At 39.6% G+C, this 15137-nt stretch overlaps 2 long non-coding RNA genes across 7 annotated transcripts in view; both read left to right on the top strand.

Moving 5' to 3' along the window:
• Positions 1-15137, top strand: part of LOC310761459 — a 228222-nt gene that overhangs the window by 157586 nt on the left and 55499 nt on the right. The window lies entirely within an intron of this gene.
• LOC310761491 lies at positions 190-3274 on the top strand. The gene is made up of 2 exons (XR_014547544.1): positions 190-2814; positions 3041-3274. It is a non-coding gene; the product is annotated as an uncharacterized lncRNA (long non-coding RNA).

Below are 15137 nucleotides of genomic sequence, written 5' to 3'. Positions count from 1 at the left end.
GAAAATTATTTTTCTTTATGTGTATGGTATGTATATAAAGTTCAGCTTTTTAAAATGTCATTCAGTGAGAGATCTATTATGGTCAATCATAAACTTCAGGCTTGAACTGAAAAATTTGCATACAGTAAAACCTGAGGCAGGTGTACTGTTTGTCTGAAAGATAAGTAAAGGCTCCCCTTCTGCATGCAAGGGTCAAAAATATAAGAAGGGGACAGATTTTCATGTAGTTGTATAGCTCATCAAATTAGTGAGCATCTTTGAGAAATACTGATTTAGTTAATGCAAAGCAAAACATCATATCACAGGAAGTTTTAATAATTTCAAGATTGGATTATAAACAATATTGTTCACTTTGTAGCTTTTGTCCAAACTGGGAATAAGTTCACCTTCAACGTGGTCATAGTTTTAAAAGCAGTATAGCATTGGTTTCAGTGAAAGCATTTCAGAGGTAAAAGCTTCAGCTTCCAGCCCTTAATTGTCCTCCTGCACCTTTATATACACATGCATGTAACTCAAAACAGAATTTCAGCATTGGTTAATATTATTTTTTTACTAATAATTAAAAATAAAAGTCGAATCAGACAGTTCTTTTAAAATGCCCCTCCAAAGAAGCACTCTAAGGCTGCAGCCCTATTCAGACTTTCCTAATACTAAAATCTACTCAATTTTATGGTGCTTATCTCTAGATAGACATGCATAATATTGAACTATGAGATGTTTTAATTCTGCACCCTTACTGGCTTATTCAATGCACCTCTAGATTTATTTAATTTATAGCCAATCTTTCCTCCAAGGTGGTGTACATGTTTCTTCCCTACTAATTTTATCCTCCTAACAACCCTGTGAGGCAGGTTAGGTGAAAAGAGAGTAACTAGCCCAAGGTTTACTGAATGACCTTCTTGGCTGAGTATCCTGAAGTTGAATTATACTAATGAGCATCCTCAGATATCCTAATTCAAATCTGGAAACTATCACCATCACCACCATCATTTCTACAATACTTTATATTTTTAATAAAAAATATCAAAGTGGTTTACAATGTACATTAAAACATCAAATAAAACAATCCAAAATAAAACAAAATGCCAGTGGAACGTTTTTCCGTAGATTGTGATGGTAGGTTTTCAGTTATAAAACAGCAGCCTGTTTCTTCTTCTGTTCAAAATATTGTGTCTCTCATAGTTTTAACATAGTTTTGAGACATTTGATAGCACAGACAACTCTGCAAATTTGCTGGCTACATTTTTCAGAGATTTCACATATTGCAAAGCCCTTTTAAAAAACTGTGTAATAAAAATATTTAGAACTCTTGCAGTTCTGCAGACTGGCAAAAGTTTACAACTCTGTCAACTTCTTCACAGTACTGGGATGATAATTTTTTAGTTCAGATTTTTTTAAAAAAACAAAGCACTTGATTGAATATGATCCGAACTCCAGTAAACAGATAAATACATTGCTACATTGAATGGAACATAATTATTTAACTTGGACATAATTTCAGCGATCTCTGCCATGCAAGATTAATGTACGCAGTTACCTCAGATTCTGAGGTAACAAGAGTTAGATAAAAGAAACATGTAACAGTTTTGTCCTTTGAGTTGGAGGAAGAGGAGAGAGAGCAAATACTGTGATAAAATAAAGCCCTGTTTTTATTGCATGCTGCCCATGGTAATGTGTTATCATTTTAGTGATACGGATATGCTGAAATATGATCATGACTTTGGCTGCAATCCTAAGCACACTTGCCTCAGAGACAAGTCTAATTGAACTCAGTGGGACATACATCTGAGGAAACATGTTTAGAATCAGCCTGTATGTCTGATTTCCTTCTTTGCTTACTTTAAACATGATAACTAGCTGAATTCTGACAAGAAATGAACATTTATTTAATGTGTAATGCTGCTGCTTGGGATGTAACTTTTCATATTACTAAAGTTTTCCTACAAAGACAACTTAAAAGTTGTACTTGTTGCACAGAGACTATGAATAGATCAGATATCTAATTCAGAATGGTTCAGTTTTGTATCTCTGGGGACACTGAGTCCACTATATGGTCAAGTACTAGCTTATCAATGTTAGCATTTTAAAAATAAGAATCTCATAACTGTTTATTGAAATAATCAGCCTATTATATTTAGAGCAGACCTATTGAAATTAATGGACCTAAATCCATTTGTTTTAATAGATTGATTTGGAGTATAACTAATATTAGCTGTCATCCAATGCTTTATCTAAGACCAATTATTATTTGTTATCTCATTTTTTCCAAATGCAACATAATAAAATTGAGAATTTTGCCAGCAATTCTGCATGGGAAGAACTGAACAAATGTTAGTATTACAACTGTTGTGCTGGTCATTCAAACCTCTGTTGTTTTTAGTTTAGTACTTTGTTTTATATTGTTTTGTTTGTAAACTGCCTCAGGAGTTGCTGCTCTGGGAGGCAGAATAGATATAAATATAAAATAAAGAAAGAAAGAAAGAAGGAAAGTAAATATACATGTGGATCACCCAAAACACATGGGACACAGTAACTTCTTCCTAGCAATCTGCATTGCTGCTTCATGGATTAATATTTTGTTAAAATCTCAGATTGAATTTAAGCAAGTTTTTCCCCACCCAACTTGTGTTTTAATGGGAATAGGTGCAACATGGATGCCTTAAGTGATCCAGTGATGATGGATTTGGCTATTCATTGTTGAGTAATTGGCCAAATTCCAGCTCATCCAGTTCAGGTATACAGGGCCTTTTCTGGCAGTTCTGTCCTTCTATACAATGACTACAAGTGCTAATAATGTACATTCTCAATACAGTGGTACCTCAGGTTAAGTACTTAATTTGTTCTGGAGGTCCGTACTTAACCTAAAACTGTTCTTAACCTGAAGCACCACTTTAGCTAATGGGGCCTCCTGCTGCTGCTGCGCCGCCAGAGCACGATTTCTGTTCTCATCCTGAAGCAAAGTTCTTAACCTGAAGCACTTTCTGGGTTAGCGGAGTCTGTAACCTGAAGCGTATGTAACCTGAGGTACCACTGTAAATAGCTAGGCAACATCAACAGTATAGAAAAGGGAGCTTCAAAAGTATTTTCATTTCTCATAAATTATTGGATTCTGTAATTATTAAGGAAACACCCTCAGTCTTCTCTCTGTTATGAAAAGTACAGTCAAAAGTGGTCTCCAGATATGCTGGCACACGACTACATTTCTGAGGTAACTTTTGCCAATTCAAACTAAGCTATGTTTTATTTGTCATTAAATAACACTAACAAGAAAAAATAAGACGTGTAGTGTTGATTTAAATTCTCTCTGGGCATTAGAGTCTTTTTCTCAAGTGGTCCATGTCACATTTTGTCCACACATAAGAGCTGAAAGAGATTTTGGGAAATGACAGCTTGTTCATAATACCATGAGCAAGCACCCTTATGTAGTTCATGAAAGCCAGTGATATTGTAAACCACCATAGCCAGCTGTACTGACTAGAGAGATTTGGACTGTCTGATAATGTACAACAGTGATATAAAGCAGAATATTATGTAGCATGCCTACTAGAAGTAATTGACTTGAGCTGTTTCTATTAAGGTATCAAGCTTTGTTCCTTATTCCCCGAGTAACTCTTGTTTCTCATTAGCATGATCATGGGCTAGATTTGTGACAGCAAAATCCCAAATTAAGCTATAGGAGCGCTATCATAATGGTAGGTGGTGTGCATGTGTGAATCTTGTGTCCTTTTTAGAGGGATTCTAAAAAATATTTCCTGGTTGACTCATCTGGTTGCCCATACTGGAAAGAATGAAGCTGTTCTTCTGTGCTTCTTCTGGGTCTGTGAGAAGTTCAGAAGATGCTTATTCCTTGGCCTCTTCTCCCCTCCCCCCCTTATATGCACCTCTCTAAGTCACATAGATTTCCTTTTCCACACCTGCTTTCATTTTCAGTTTCAAGCAGGCCCTTGTTTTGGAGAAAGCTGCAGGGTCCACCACTGACTGGGGAACTAATGGGCCAGCTGCCGCAAAGACATGACCAACTGCTGCCCTCATAGCAGGCCTGCTATTCCTTCTGCAGTTCACTCTGTCTATTGTGCCACCCATCATCTTCCCTGGGACCTTGTTTCGGCATCCTGAGGGCTACACATCCATCTGACTACCACATATATTTTATTAAGCACCAACAAATTAGCCAAAATAGCTTTTCATACATGCTGAGTTGGAAGCTGGAATTCATTGGCAAAATAGTAAGGAAAGTTGTTATCTCGCTGGAAAGCTCATCATGGCTGAATTTGGTGGTCACGACAGACATCTGCTGTTCTTGTGTGCTAGAATAGCTTTTCAATACTGTGAGGTGTTGCACAAAGCACATTAGTGCTTTATCTGTCAATGCGAGGAAATGCTTGGAAATAAGGTCAACTGAAATCATTGGAATTTACATTCCACAGAAGATTGTGTCCAATTGCTAAATCACCCCTATGAAATCTAGTCTCAAAGCTGCCACCAGAAAATTCAGACTGGTTAAAAAGCCTAATCTGTAAGCAAGAGATGAGCAGAAAGTAATTTTTATATAATGGAGTCCAGGTTATCTCTTGTTGTTTTTATCACACACAGCCAAAAATCCCCAATGAACATGTATTAGGGAAGGGGTCATCAGCCTGGCACCTATGAGAACAATGGCTCCCTCAAAGGCATTCTTTGATGCTTCCAGGATCAAACAAAACCCCAGATTCTCAGCTTTCGTTTTTGAAACTGTCGGTTTCTAGCACTTTAGAACCTGAGATATGAAGCGAAATGTACAGACAAAATTCTTCTCAATTTTTGTGAGAAACCAGCTTGCTCCACCATTTCAGTATTTTATTCTGCCCTACTTCCCAGAGCACATCCTGAAAAATTCAGATGCCTATGTATGACAGTAGAGGGAGAGATGCATGTGTGGTCTGTGTGTTAGAGGGGAGAGTGAATACACATATGTGTGGTCTGGGGGAGAGAGGGAGAAATAAAGTGAACAGTATGTGTGTATGACTGACTGCTCATGAGGGTTGGGGAAAGCACAATTCACGATGACATCATGACACACAGCATGGAAGGGACGAACTGGTTTCATGATGAGCCCTGTACAAGCTAAGGTAGAGTCTAACCTCTGCTCCTCCTGAAGGTGGCAGTAAGCAGTTTTTGTCCTCATTGGCATAAATGCACACGTTGATGACATGGTCAGAAGAGTGTGACATTGAATTTCTCCCTTGATTTCGATCATAGTTCACAGGGATATGAAATTTAACACAACACATGTAGAAATATTTAGGTCTTTCCAAAACAGCTAATCTATCGCCTAACAATTCCTATAGAGAAAAATGATGTGTCCATTCCCTACTCAGCATGTGCTGCTGTTTATGACATGTTGAACAATAATGACTAAACAGTCAGACGTGTGTGTAATTAATCTCTTATGCAATAACTTTTGCATAGATGTTCAAAGAGAGTGTGGAGATCATAACTCCTTTGCAATGTAAATATTTCTAAACTATGAGTTGAAATAAATATTTACACTGTAATTTTCATATTTAGTGCTTTTGTGGAAATGCAAAAAAACCCAAGGAAATAAAATATGTAGTAAAAAAATACCAAGACGGCAGATAGGAGGGAGATGGAAGTCCTCTTCAGACATCTCAAATTAGAAAAATAAATACATGACATGAGGGAAGGTATTAGGGGCATATGCCGTCTGTACCTCCTCCAGTGTTGCTTTACTGGCCTTCCAACTAACAGAAGGCAACTGTCTGAAGTGGAGATTCTTTTGAATTGGAGAAGAAGCCCTGCCGCCATTTTAGAATCCTCAGGGTTCTAGAATGCCTGGGAAGTCTTCTGTGGATACAAAAAGTTCTCTGCTTCAGATAACTGCTTTCCATGATTTGGCATCAAGTAGGGGGAGATCTAACACACTCAACTCCCTGCCCCCCCCCATTTGTTTACTTTCCCCTCTTGGTAAAGCCTGAAGATGGATAGAGTAAATAACACATTTGCGTTAAAATCTGCTGTGCTCTTGCTTTTTACAGATAATTGAAAGTTTTCTCCAAAGTCTTTAAAATTACTGATTTTCTCAATTTAACTTGATTAAAAACTCAAATATATTGCCATGCAACAGTTATCTAGTCCAGTGCAGTAAATAATCTGTTTGCAATATTTAACATCATTATTACCAAGCAACAAGTGTTCAAACAGGTTGTTGAAAATAGTTAATAAGGTAATAATTACATAAGTTTAGGAACATAGGAAGCTTCATATAGCCCAGTGCTGCCTATTGCAACTCACAGCAGCTCTCCAGGGCTTCAATCAGAGGTCTTTTACATCAGCTGCTGCACAAGCCTTTAAATAACAAAAGCAAAATATTATATTTATTAATGGATCTTTTTGCCTTAAAAATAGTTGAAGACCATTTTAAAACTATACAAAACACATCTATTGATTTTATTTCATATTTATCCAGAGCAATACTAGTTTGTGGATGTAGATTGTTATGCCATACATACATTCCTGAGTGACAAGAAGTCCAGGGCTGGGTAGCAAGATTTCATTTCCTTTGGATGGGAGAGTGTTTTTACCAAGCATCATCTAGTTGCAATACTCAACACAACCCTGTAAAGTAAGTCAATATCATTGCGTGGACAGGCGGAGTCCCCAGATCCCGCGCGGTCCCCCCGTCATGTGGAATAACGACTCAAGACAACGTGCTATGGGATTAAATTGGCCACAACTTTATTAAATTTCAAATGTGGGTAGACCTTGGCTCAGGCATTGGGCGTTCTCCCTCCCCAGTCCCCAGCCGGGGACCTAGGGAGCATCAGGGTTATCCAGTGTGTGTGTGGGGGATGGGCCGGCTCTGGAGAACATATGTTCAAGCAGAGATAGCCGCCCCCGTAACGCCGCCGCCGCAGGGGAGAGCAATGACGACCTTTCGGCGTACGGTCAAAGCCTCCCTTCAGAAAACCCCTTTAACGGGGAACCCTGGTATCGCCGCCGCAAAGAGGAAGATGGACAAAAGGATTCCGCCCAAGGCCTGAAGCTCTGGAGCCAAGTGAGGATTCCCAGGTAAGATCCTCCCTCTATTGTGTGGGCAGGTAATCCCTCCCCTACCTGGCCTGGTCTCCTTGGCAACGCTTCCCCCAGGTGGGATTGGACGACTGACTGAGGTAGGCGGAGACCTCCAGGCATCCCACCTGAGGGAAGGCAAAGCCAAGCCTATGTTGTTGGAGCCGCTCCAGATCTAGGGGCTGCACGCGTCCACGCAAAGGGCGCCCCCAGTTTTAAGCGGGGAGCGGTCATTATCTCCCATATTGCAGTGGAGTGACTGAGGCTGAGAGTGGCATCACTAAGGTACCTGATGAGTTCATGGCGGAGATGAGATTGAAAATGTGGAGTTGTTGGTTTGTAGTTCAGTTTTGTAGCCACTCTTGCTACACCATGAAAATCTGTTTTATTGGCAAATGCACAACAAAACATAGAGAAAGGAAATAAGACTCATATAAGCAGGTGGCAAAGTCACTGATCTTGCCTCTGGTGCCCAGAGAGCAATTGTTTCACCAGTTCAAAGCCAGACCCAGTTTTAGCAAACTCCCCACTTTTTCCACTTGCCTGCTCAAGCCCAGTGAGCCCACCGCCCAGTGCCACACAGTATTATTACAGATACACAGGACTGCATTCTTGTATCAAAACAGGCCACAACTTTATTGATTACAGATGTAAGTGATTTGGCTCAGGCACTGGGTGATTATCCACTCAGCCCGTCCGCCTGCTGACTGCTTCCCAGGGGCTCGATTCCAGGAAAGGATTGTCCTATGACTTACACCAAATAGGAGCAGCCTGCTGGAATCACCACTTTGGGGTGTGCTTTGGCTCTCAACCTCTATCTGGGCTTATGGACAAAATACTTCCCCTCGGATCCCTTTATCGGGATGCCCCAATTCCTGGAAGAGGAAGGCAAAACCGTACAACCCCCCACTTCCAATTAATTACCATGAATTCTACCCAGTGCCTGACCACCAAAGTTGTGGCGATTGCTGTGAGGAAGGCAGAAAAACCCGAGACTGACCCCAAATATGGCAGCAACAATAAAAAAATCAGCATGGTCATGAACCAAACAATAAAACCAGGAAATTGAGGATGGGAGACCCCAAGCTGACTGTGGTGATGGACATGGAGGCAGGCCTCTTTTATCTTGACAGTCACCCAAGTGGAGACCATGCTAGGCTTCCACCTGGCTCCGTCCCCCCTGCTGATGTCTCCAGGCACCCACCCATGATGGATAAATATCACAGCTGAGAAATTTGAATTCCCAACAGCCAAAAGGAAAGGAGAACATCTTCCTTTGGTAGTGCAGCCACAACTGCCACCCACCACCAGGTTGAGTAGAATTTCTTCTCAAAGCTGGCTGCAAACAGTTTCTCTGCTCCACCTTCCCATAGCTGAAAGGCATTACCTTCCAAAATTTTCTAATAGGAATTGTTTTTCAAAATCAGTGTGGGGGAAAAACAACACCCTCATTTACCAAGAAACATTATTGTTCCTTTAGTTGTTAAGTCCGGGACAACTGCCAAACTCACATCCATATTGTTATTACCATGCTATTCTGTTGTGCAAAATGAAGAGATGACAGCATCACCCAAGTTTTCGATGATATATTTGATAGTTCTTGTTTAATGGGACATTTGGCTCTTCTTGTCTAAAGTGAGATTGGAATGTACGTCACACCTGCCTATTTGGGGACTCAAAATTTATTTAGCCACATGTAAAGGAACCTGCTTAAAATTGGTTGGCAGAGCTGTTGAGTGTTCCAAAGAGAGCGGGGATGATTGGAGGACTTTGGAAGCACTGGCATGATGTTTCTGGAATCAGATACTGCCTGCCTGCTTGCTTTTGGATCCCCAATAATAGTTACCTAACAACTTGTTGATTGATAAAATAGCCAGTTACCATGTGCACCCAAAGCCCACTACCCTAAAGAGTCATAGCAAGTAATACTTTGCATGGAGAAGACCGCAGGAATGACTAGGAAGGAATACTGTCTGAAACCCTGGAGAGCCCCTTCCAGTCTGGATATAAAGTACTGGGTTAGATAGACCACTGGCGTAACTCAATTCAAAGCAGTTTTACATGTTCCTAAGTATGCAATCCTACATGCACTATCCTGAAGATATGTGCCATTGCACTGAATGGGGAAGTTCTGTGTACTTGAGAGCCTCTTGAGCTTTTGATTGGTGCAAGCTGGTGAGGTAGGGAAAGACGAAAGCTTTAATATTTAGGTATACATATCCCTTACAATTTGGTGCATAGATTTACATCAAGTTATCTTACTTTGTTCTTCGCAGTAATCCCTTGAAGGGGAACAAGATACATGAAAAAGAATGTTTTCCCCGACTTTTGCTATATGGGTCAGATAGGAAATCAGAAAACTAGCACGGCGATAACAATAATTTTTCAGTAATAAAGGAGAATTGGATCAAAACACAAAAGAGACCCTATTGGTTCAGAGGTATGTCCTAGAGATGTTCTGGACAGCAATATGAACATAAATACTTGAAAAGAAGAACCGTGTGCCCAGATTTACCTTTCAAATAAAAGGAAATAATTTCATTTCAGCAGTGAGAAATGTAAGACTATATAGCTTTATAGATCAAACTGTATAAAACAATGAAGATATAAGTTAGACCCAAACACACACAACACAAACACACAGAAAGAAAATGACAAATGCTCACATGTTATAGGAAAAAAGTGTAGAAAATGAAACAATGCTACAAAAACAGGCAGCCTCTGATAAGTGTTGAATTAACTGAAACAACATAGCTATGTCCAATGAATAATTGTTTGACACTAATCAACACTGTTTCAAGTCTCAGCTGGAGTACACTATCTAATTTAGAAATCTACATTGTAATAAGAAAGGTTAAAAATGGGAGATAGAAAGGATAAGAAATAGAATTGCTTCCTCTTTGCACCTAAAGGCTGCAGATATTTTGAATTTCTAGATGAAACCTCTGTTGATTTCCTTCCAACAAGCGCCACAGGCAACTAAAGCTGGCAATGCTTAGTTAAAGTCAATCTCAAGACAGACACAAGCCAGCTTGTTTAAATCTCTCCAACTGAAAAGGGGAGACGGAAATCAATGGGAATTAAAAGTGCTTAAGGCTTCAACCCTATACTGTCTAACCTGGAAATAAGTGCAATTGAGCTCAATGGGACTTACTTCTGAGAATTCATGTGTAGGATGGCACTGAAGGTTTGTGTGGAATATGCCCTGTGTTTATTAAATCTGGGATTTTATTGAATTTTGTTATACTCAACTTTCAATTCCCAAACTGATGGCATACTGAAAGTCTGCGGAAATATGTCTCATACTAAAGAAAACTGTCTTGCCCCCCAGTATCCTCAAAATGGTTCATAATAGGTTTTTTATACTATGCACATTTATTTAAATCTAATCAATCAGTTAAAAGGCAGATAGTTAATCAACTAAAATCCTTACTTGCTCAGCAGTCCTATTTTATACGTGCTTCTCATTATACATATATTTTTAAGATCATGATTCGAGCAGGCATTTAACAAGCCTATTCCTGTTGTATGATAGGTACTAATTATGATGAATACAATCATTATGCGCAGATATAGGGAGCAATCCTATGCACAAGATGCTGGCATAAAGCAAACCCAAGTTAAATTGGCATAAAGTTACACTTAATCCATGCTCTGTTCAGCACTGGGACTAAGTCTGGCAAAAAGAAACATGTGACAATCCTTCTCTGCCATTTTAAATTTAGCAAAACATGGCGTTATAGTATTAGAAATCAGATGCAGTAAACGCCGCATGTGAATGTACTCTTCCAAAACTAAGCCATAGGAAAAGAAAAGACCATGTGAAGCAGAGCGTTGGCAAATAGAGGAGCAAGAAAAAAGTACCACTAGAATATCCTCTCCTCCCAAATATGCTGGCAATGTGTCACCTCCTTATTCTCCCAAGTGGCAGAAGATATTGCTGGTTATTTTATGACAACATAAAAGTACTTCAGGCGCTATCATTTCCTTAGCTTGATCCTGCCAAAGAAGACTGAAGCTGCAATATGGCTTGGCTGAGTCCAGGTCAGCTGCGTTAACAGTATTTTAATGTTTGGGAGGAGCAAAACTGAAGGAACTGTTTAGTGCTTCGAATTCACACAGGGTGTTCTTCTCCTCCCCTGCAGGCAGGCATGGTAGCCCTTATTTTGTGCCAAGGAAATTTTGAAGAATGCATGCATCATGTTGTATTTTTGAGAGTTTGGAGAATTCAACGTATTTAAGAATGGAAGTTGGGGTGATGCAAGGAGAGGGACAGAATGCAAGGGCCTCTTGCCTGTTGTGTCCAAGCACAAGTAGCTGAGATTGTATGTGTGCTCCATTCAGTGTGTGCACTGCTTAGCTGCATTGCCAAGAGGAAAGAAGTCTGCAGGATGGAGAAATAGATAAGGAATACGAAACCTTTCCTCTCAGAACTAGACCCTTTCTATCACCTCTTATAGACAGCTTTTCTGCTAGAGAGGAAAACAATAAGAGATTATTAGAAAGTTAATCCTCATAATTTTCTATTTTGCAAAATACACAAATCTCACAATTTATGTACCATATATAGTATAGTATAGTAGAAAGAGGGTGTCGGGGGAGGTGTCTTCTCTTTTAAACTAACATGTGGAACTTGCGCCAAAATGTTGCAGTGTTGAATGCCAGCCAGCCAGCCAGCCAAATATGGTTTAACAAGCAACCCCTCTTCCTTGGGAACTCTGGGATTGTAGCTCTGTGTGGGGAATAGGATTGTCCTAACAATCCTCAGCACAATTAACAAGCTACGATTTGAGGGAAGCCATGAGTCTTTAAAGCAAGTGATATTTATTCAGACTATTACCAACTTTTGGAGGTTAGTAATAGTCTGCAGGCTGAACAGTTATTTTCTCACAACCAAGATTCAGCAATGGGGGAGAGAGCAATGACATCCACCAATGGTATAGTCATCTCGGCAAGATATCCTTGGCTAATTAACACCTTGCAATATCAAAACACATCCCTAGAGATTATTTTTCATTGCTGTGCCAAATATTTGGCCACGATAATAGTTAGGGTGAAAAGTAGGTTTTCTAGAGAAAAGCTCTCCAACCCTACTTGTATTCAGGTTTGTATTTTTAAAAAACAGTATGTGTTCATTGGATTTTAACTTTCTATACAGTAAGACAAACATACAAAACCATAGAAAAGAACAAATGTCTATCAATAAGGTGGGTGGGGATAGAGAAAGAAGAAGATGGCTGGATCTAGACACATTAAAGAAGCATTTCAGTTCAAAGGGTTGTAAATTTAAACAGGGAAAACAGGTAGAGAAAAACGGGACTCTACATCGCCATCTGGTGGCACAATGTTATATCGCATGTACAACGCATATAAATCACTTTTTCTTTACCACTCTGAGTCCAGGGATGGGGGAAAGAACAATTACTGCTGAAATGAAGTAATAAAGTCATATTCAGAACTGCTGAATACGTGGACAGAGCCGTGGCATATTATCTTTTGCTGCTTCAAATGTGTGGTGGTTCCTCCTCTGACAATGAGGATCATGTAGTAATCACAATGACATCATGTTACCATACAGCCAATTACAAGTGATGACAAATACATTAGTTTAATTGTGAATGGGGATAGTACTTTGCCAGCTGACCCATCAAAACCAGTTGAAAGTTGACATCTCTATTTCTTCACCCTACGAGTTGTCAGGGTCCACCAGAGACCTGCTGCTTTATAACTGTAGACTGACCGTTGCTGTTTATCTGTGGCTTTGCAGTTCCTATTGGTCTGAATATGAAAGTGGCAAGTGCAGATAAAAAAGGGGGAGTAAGTTGTCTTATTGCTAAAAGTGCCATGAAAGATGCAGCTGCAAACCCAGAGGATTAAAAAAAATACAATGAAACAAAGTACAACCTCATTGCCCAAGCCCAAATAAAGAGTGCAGAGAATAAGGCAAGCATCTTCCAAGGGCATTATCAAGAACCGTAACCGACTACATGAACACTAGCAGACTTGCACTTGTTACAGACAAACTGGCACAGGACGTGTTGAGCTGGGGAGAGGGGTACTTCTGGACTTCTTGTATCAGTTATGAGGGTGCAACACTGGTAAATAATATTTCAAACAATGAAAATCTGAACAGAACAGTTGTTGAGCTTTTTTTTTTGGGCCAAAGTTACTGAACTTTTTGGGCAAAATCGTTTTTGCATTATTTTTAGGGAAAAGTCACAGGCTGCCATACACACGGATTTTCCAGAACATTTCTCCTGATTTCTGCCCAGACACTGCTGCCGTCCACAGTATTCCATATATGTCCAGGAAAATCTGGACTTGTGGCAACCCTAGTCGAACTAGTTGAAAGCACAGCCATAATACTAAAAGAGAGTTTTAAAATGGGAGATGTCTCTACTCCTTAAAATCATGTATGATTGATGAGCATATATAAATCCATGTCATATGGAAATGAAAGAAATGTTCCAGAAAGTAATGTGGGATAGGAGATCCTGCTCACTGACTTTGTTCTTTACAATGGTTGTTGCCACTGCAGCCTTTGTTACTGCTGCCCTTTTCCCACAAGTTTTTCTTCTACCTCTGTAATCACAGTTCCAAAGGGGAGAGCAGTGAGTCTAAGTAGATGGTTAAAGATGTGTTTTGAAAGCTGTAACCCACATGAACATGTTTAATCTGTACACAAATAACAAAGTACAGTACTGAAATCTCATGTGGAGGTCTGCTGCAACTTTCAAAATTCAATCCATCATTCCGAGACCCAGGGGGCCTAGATTTGATGCTCTGCCTAGAAACCTTCCTTCAGATTGGTTGGAACTATGCCATCTTATGTTCAGGTCAAAGGAACAGCAGCAATTTGTCTGGCTAGCACTTTAACCATGTATTGCATAGCATAAAGACCACTTCTAATACGAAACTTAAAAGCAAAATTGTAGCCATTCATTTCATTTGCTAATTCAGATTAGATCCTCATCATCTTTAGTGCTTTTAAAGAGCAATCAAATTTCGACAGAGTCTTTCAGATGAATGCAAGGGTTTGTTTTCTGAAGCAGGATTTTTTTTGTTTTGATTTCTGATAATGTCTACTGCAAAAGATGTGAAATACATTTCACAGTTGGGTCACTTTTATACGTGATTGCTACAATAAATAGAAATATATCTATTTTGTTCACGACTAATTATAATGTGTCATGTGAAGCAGTTGAAATTCAGCTTTACTAACCTTCCTGGTTTTTCCTAATTGTGTTTTTCAACTGGCCTGTGTGCCCATATACCCAGGTAAAGAATTCTATTTATTTACTTATTTAAAACATTGATAGGGTGCTTCTCTGTGTGCTGTAAGTGACTTACAAAGAATAAAAAAGTCTAGCACATAAAATGATAAATTTCAAACAAAACAAAGTCAGATTTTTAAAAAAAGAAAGAAAACTGGTGTCGGCTAAAAATATAACTGATCACCATCTTATAATAATCACCAGACAGAAAGACCATACGATCATTGAAATTTTCAGAAGCCTTGTAGGCCTGGCTTCGGTTAGCCAAGCAGCCTCAAGATTGTCCAGAAATGTCATGGCCGCTTATGGCAAGGACTGGTCTCAAAGACAGAAAAGGGTTTAACGATTAATGTCAGCACATTAATTTGTACTCCTTCTTGTGGTTGTTGTGGTTGTTGTTGTTGGTTTGTTGTTAGGCAACCAGTGCAACTGGCACAAAACAAACTGAACAGGGTGGTGCCTCCAGAATGTTGTTAGGAGGCATGCCACAACATATGAACCAACCCAGACCCTGAGTTCATCATCTGAGGCCCTTCTTTGTTTGCCCCCTCCACAAGAGGTCTGGAGGGTGGCAACACGAGTGGGCCTTTTCTACAGCAGCTCTCCATTTGTAGAATATATAACCAGGCCTTTTAGAAGTGAGTGGGGTATTTTTAACGAATTTTTCCTTCCTCTTGGTTTTAATGTACACCTGGGGGTTATTTTCTGTTTGGTTGGTTGTAAGTCGCTTTGAGATCCTGAAGCTGAGGATCCAATACTTTGGCCACCTCATGACAAGAGAAGACTCCCTGGAAA

This window comes from Podarcis filfolensis, assembly GCF_964270895.1.
Source record: "Podarcis filfolensis genome assembly, chromosome: 4".
Lineage (NCBI taxonomy): Eukaryota > Metazoa > Chordata > Lepidosauria > Squamata > Lacertidae > Podarcis > Podarcis filfolensis.
The sequence above is the reverse complement of the archived record's forward strand: the minus strand, read 5'-3'. Positions and strand labels throughout refer to the sequence as shown.